We start from the raw sequence: 6,000 nt of genomic DNA, 5'->3' as shown, positions 1-6,000 counted from the left end.
AGTAGCAGAATGTATTTTTGGGTGTAATTTTTGCTGTGTACATGCTATGTGTTAGAAATAGCTTATAAATTGACAACTTTGTGGGAAAAAAAAGAAAAAAAACATTTTTTCTTCATTTTCCCAAGAATTGTGGGAAAAAATTACAACTTCAAAAAACTCACCATGCCTCTTACTAAATACCTTGGACTGTCTACTTTACAAAAAGGGGTCATTTGGTCGGTATTTGTACTGTCCTGACATTTCAGGGCCTCAAGAAAGGAGATAGGCAGTCAGTACATCTGGTGTGATCAATTTTCAGTAATTGGTACCATAGCTTCTAGACTCAATAACTTTCACACAGACTAAATAATATACACTAATTTGGGTTAATTTTACCAGAGACATGTAGCAGTATACATTTTGGCCCAAATGTATGAAGAAAAATTTATTTTTTGCAAAATTTCATAATTGAAACTAAAAAAAAGTGTTTTTTTTTTCAAAATTTTTGCTCTTTTTTTGCATATATCACGAAAAAAAAAAACCCCAGTTGTGATCAAATACCACCAAAAGAAAGCTCTATTTGTGTGAAAAAAATGATAAAAATTTTGTTTGGTTATAGTGTAGCATGACTGAGCAATTGTCATTCAAAGTGTGAGAGTGCTGAAAGCTGAAAATTGGTCTGGGCAGGAAGGGTGTCTAACTGCTCTGTATGGAAGCGGTTAAAGTCTCTTTTTGGGGGGGGGGGGGGGTAAAAATAATATTTTCTCTTACGTCCTCCGACAGTCGCCGCCATCTCCATATTCGTCACAATGGGGTATTAGACTTTGCTCCGAAGGAGTAGCTAGGCAACAGAATATGTCAATATAAAAGCTTTAACACATCCCACCCCCAGGGGGTGGTCCCCTCAGTCAATACCCTCCTACTTCCTGTATCCATACCTCAGTTTCAATGTCTAGCTTGTCAGGAGTAGCTGGATGTTTCTATGCTGGGGCATTTTGTCTCAGCCTCTCTCTTTTTGGATTTTTGTTTGAGTTTTTTCTCTCTCTTTACTTAGCTGTTTTTGTCAGCGTTAGTTAGTTCTTCTGATGAAGAGGATTCGTGCGGGCCGGGTCTCGAGCTGATCCCCCTGGTCGCAGGTTGTGGGTCAGTGGCTTCCCGGCCTGCCATCGAGTGTTCAGCCAGGTAACGCTCCTGGCACAGTGAACGACCCATCCCTGTTCGGTGCAGGGATGATTGGTGAGGTGGCTACCTCACTGGACGCTGTGCGGTTTCTTAACCCCGATTTTGTGCATCCTGGATGCGACTCTCCCTGCCTCATGTGCAGCGGCTTGTTCGCCTGTGCGGGTTCCCCACGCCATCTAGGAGGTAAGTGTATTTATGTGGGGACCTGTCTGTTTGGGGGGTGTCAGTCTGGGACTGTGTAACCCTGCCTGTGTTCACACTGTTAAATTCCCTATCTCTCTGACTGCATGCTGTGGGCTGCAGGGGGGGGGGGCTGTGCTGCACTGCCTGTGTCAGCCTGTGTATGTGTGACTGGCTGTGTGCTGTGGGGCATGATCATATCGTGTTTGGGGCACATTACAGCGACCGCTGCGGCGGTCCGCCATGTTTTTGCAACATTATGGTGTTTTTTTAATCACCTCACTGAGGTGGAGGAGCGGCGGTTTCGGCGCCAAACGGCGCCATTTTGGCTGCACTCTCTCCGGCCGCATGTTTACACTGATGGCGGCCATTTTCTTGTAGCCTTCCATAGGCTTTCATAGAGCACCCTGCTTGTCAGCATTTCCTTTTCTCCTGAGCCACCGATCGAGGCAGAAGCAGCAGCGGTCTCTCCAGGTTTTTACCTCCCTATCCCTGTATCCTTGCCCAAGTTGTACTTTCTCCCTGTGGGGGTCTCATTGTACTTGTGTGCGGTGGGCTGGGCTCGCTGCGCTTTTTAAAGGGGCAGTTAACCCTTTATTCTTCCACATACTTTGGGGCATGGATTCTCAGGAAAGCAAATTTCCCATTGGTGGGAAGCCAGGGGACTGCTGTTTCCCCCCCAGGGGGGGGGGATTTGGCTGCGATTGTGGCTAGCCTTGCGGCTCAGGTGCAAATGCTGGTGGCTGCTCAATCCTCAAAAAGACCCAGAGTTTCAATTTCCTCTGATTCAGAGGGTGATGGTGACGGGGCTGCTGTGGCTGGGGTCTCCCTATCGGGGTCCCGTTCCTCCCTGGATCTTGTGGGGTCCGAGGTGGAGGCTGAGGTTGAAGGGGTGGATAATTCTCCCCCTGGCTCGTCTGAAGAGCTTGCACTCATGGATGAATTGGTTGCTTCTATTAAGCAGACGCTGCGCTTGCAGGATGAGCCATGTCCTCCTACTGCCTTGGCGGCTTGTGGGACAAAGAAGACGCAAAACATCGCAGGTTTTTCCCTGCACGGATGATTTCCAGAGCGCTGTAAAGGAACAATGGCGTAATATCCGCAAGCCTTTTGCGGTACCCAGTAGGTTCAAACTGCGTTATCCTTTCACGCCCGCTACTGATGAGCGTTGGTGCGTGCCGCCTCCGGTGGATCACGCGATAGCGGTTTTGAATAAGTCTACTGCGATTCCTGCTGAGGATACCCCCGTGTTCCGGGATGCCACGGACAAGAGGCTGGAGTCTCTTGCCCGTCATACCTATTCTATTATGGGTTCTATGCTGAAAGCTCTGTTTGCCTCCCTTATGGCGGCCCAGGCAGTCGCGAGCTGGACGCAGGTGCTTAGACGCGTTTTGGTGGCTGATTCTGCCCCATCGGTGACATTGGATATGGTGGATCAAATCCATCAGGGTGTCATGTATTTGTGCGACGCGGACTTGGATATGGTCCCGTTGGCCGCACGTGTACACGGTGTGGCGGTGTTGTCCCGCCGCTTGGTTTGGTTGAAGTGTTGGTCGGTGGACCAATCTTCGCGCAAGACCTTAGCCAATCTGCCCTATGACGGTTCTCGCCTTTTTGGCGAATCCTTGGATACACTGATAAAGGGGATCACGGGGGGTAAGAGCACGCTCTTGCCCCAATCCCACAAGGCTAAGGCGACTCCCGGTAAGAAGCATGCTTCCTTTCGGCCCTCTCAGGGGGTCCTTTCGGTCGCACTACAAGGGCAAGCCGTTCAAAGGTCAGGGCTCCCAGAAGAAGCCGTGGACAGGTAAGCAGAAGTCCGGCCAGTCTGGATCCGCTGCCCACAACAGTGCGGCCTGAAGGGGCGCCCTCACCCGGTTCTGGGGTGGGGGGGGGGGGACGCTTGCTCGGTTTTCCACAGCCATGGCTGTCCCGGGTTCCGGACAGGTGGGTTCAGGAAATCGTTCGATCTGGTTACAAGATCGAGTTTCTCTCTCGGCCGGAGAGCAGATTTTCCCCTCAAATCTTCAACTGTCTCCGGTGCGTTTGCGGGATCTGCACCTAGCGGTGCAGGACCTGAGGGCTCAGGGAGTGGTGGTTCCGGTGCCTCATCGGGACAGATTCGGGGGTTCTATTCCAATCTGTTCACCGTGCCCAGGAAGGAGGGCAAGGTACGTCCGATTCTGGACTTAAAAGCTCTGAACCGCTTTGTGCGGGTCCGCAAGTTCCACATGGAATCTCTGCGGTCGGTGGTGGCTGCCCTGGTTCCGGGGGAATTCATGGCCTCCATCGACTTGAAGGATGCGTACCTACACATCCCCATTTTCGAGGGTCACCAGAGGTACCTTCGATTCACCATTGCGGAGGATCACTACCAATTCGTGGCGTTACCTTTTGGCCTCGCTTCGGCTCTGCGGGTTTTCACCAAGGTGCTTGCACCACTGCTGGCCTTGTTAAGGGCCCAAAGCATCTCTGTCCTGGGGTACCTGGACGATATTCTGGTTCGGTCTGCGACCAGCGAGGGTCTGGAGTCGGATCTGTCCGTCACGGTGCAGACTCTACGGGAGTTTGGTTGGACGATAAATTATCCAAAGTCGACGCTGTGTCCGTCGGTTCGTCTTCCCTATTTGGGGATGATCCTGGACTCGGTCCAGGCGAAGGTCTTCCTACCGGACGACAAACTCAGGACTCTTCAGGGAGAAGTCCAGTCCCTCAGGGACGTTCCGTGCTCATCCCTGCGGAAGTGCATGCGGTGTCTGGGACTGATGGTCTCGGCCTTCGAGGCGATTCCCTTTGCCCAGTTTCACACGAGGGGTCTCCAGGCGGAGATCCTGTCCAGGTGGGACGGGCGTCCGCAATCTCTGGATATCCAGATTTCGTTGAGCCATCGCACCAGAAGGGACCTTCTGTGGTGGCTCCAGTCCCCGGCGGTGTCGGGGGGGGAAAAGTCTTTTCGTCCTCTTTCATGGACGGTGATCACCACGGATGGCAGCCTGTCAGGCTGGGGTGGTGTTCTGGGCGTTCTGTCCGCCCAGGGAACTTGGTCGGAGGAGGAATCCTCCCTTCCGATCAATATTCTGGAGTTGCGTGCAATAAATCTCTGCCTTCAAGTTTGGACGGACAGACTGCGCGGCTGTCCGGTTCGGGTTCAGACGGACAATGCCACGGCGGTGGCTTACGTCAATCACCAAGGGGGCACCAGGAGTGCCCGCGCGGCTCGGGAAGTGGCCGACATTCTTTCCTGGGCCGAGACTCATGTCCCAGCGATATCGGCGGTACACATTCCGGGGATGAACTGGCAGGCGGATTATCTGAGCCGCCAGACCCTGGTTCAGGGGGAATGGTCTCTCCATCCGGATGTCTTCCAGATGTTGTGCGCGAAGTGGGGTCTTCCGGAGATGGACCTGTTCGCGTCTCGTCTGAACAACAAGGTAACAAGGTTTGTGGCAAGGACGCGCGATCCTCGGGCGGACGAGTTGGTAGCCCCGTGGCATCAGTATCGGCTGCTGTATGCGTTTCCGCCGATCCAATTGCTGTCCAGGTTCCTTCGCAGGTTGATCTCGGAACCACACATGGTGATTCTTGTGGCACCGGACTGGCCTCGCCGGTCCTGGTACGCGGACCTCGTGAATCTGGCGGTCGACTCTCCTTGGCGTCTACCTCTTCGAGAAGATCTCCTGTCTCAAGGGCCGATATTCCATCCTGCTTTACGGTCGCTGGCTTTGACGGCCTGGCTGTTGAAACCGAGGTCCTGAAGGATAGGGGTCTCTCTCCGGAGGTCATTCACACTTTGATTAACGCGAGGAAGTCTTCCTCGGGGAAGGTCTATCACCGTACTTGGAAGGCATATTTTGCCTGGTGTGAGTCCAGGGGTTTTTCACCTCGCACTTATTCGGTGTCTAGGGTGTTGTCCTTCCTTCAGACGGGTGTCGACCAGCGTTTGGCGCTGGCTACGGTCAAGGGTCAGGTGTCTGCGCTGGCCGTTCTTTTTCAACGTCCTGTGGCGTCTAACTCTTTGGTTAGTACCTTTGTTCAAGGGGTGCGACATCTGGTCCCTCCTAGGAGGGAACCTTTACCTCCTTGGGACTTGAATCTTGTTCTGTCCGTGCTGCAACATGCTCCCTTTGAACAGATCAGGAAAATCTCGTTGTCCATGTTGTCCAAAAAAGTCGCTTTTTTGGTGGCGATCACTTCGGCTCACAGGGTTTCGGAGCTGGCAGCTTTGTCCTGAAAGTCTCCGTATCTGGTCCTTCATTTAGATAAGGTGGTCTTGCGACCTAACCCTTCTTTTCTTCCGAAGAGAGTTTCGGATTTTCACATCAATGAGGATATTGTTCTGCCTTCGCTCTGCGCGAAGCCCAAACATCCGAAGGAGGTGGAGCTGCATTCCTTGGATGTTGTTCGGGCGATTAGGGTTTACCTGAAATCGACTGCATCTTTCCGCAAGTCGGATTCCTTGTTTGTCCTTCCTGAGGGACCTCGGAAGGACTTGGCTGCGTCGGCCTCTACCATTGCCAAATGGCTCAGACAGACTGTGGAACAGGCCTATGCTTTGAAGGGGAAAGTTCCCCCTATGCCTGTGAAGGCGCACTCTACAAGATCTCCGAGTACGTCTTGGGCCTGTCGTCATGGGGCTTCTGTGGCCCAGGTGTGTAAGGC

This window comes from Pelophylax lessonae (genome assembly GCF_965119305.1).
Source record: "Pelophylax lessonae genome assembly, chromosome: 4".
Taxonomy (NCBI): domain Eukaryota; kingdom Metazoa; phylum Chordata; class Amphibia; order Anura; family Ranidae; genus Pelophylax; species Pelophylax lessonae.
Note: the sequence above shows the minus strand (reverse complement) of the source record.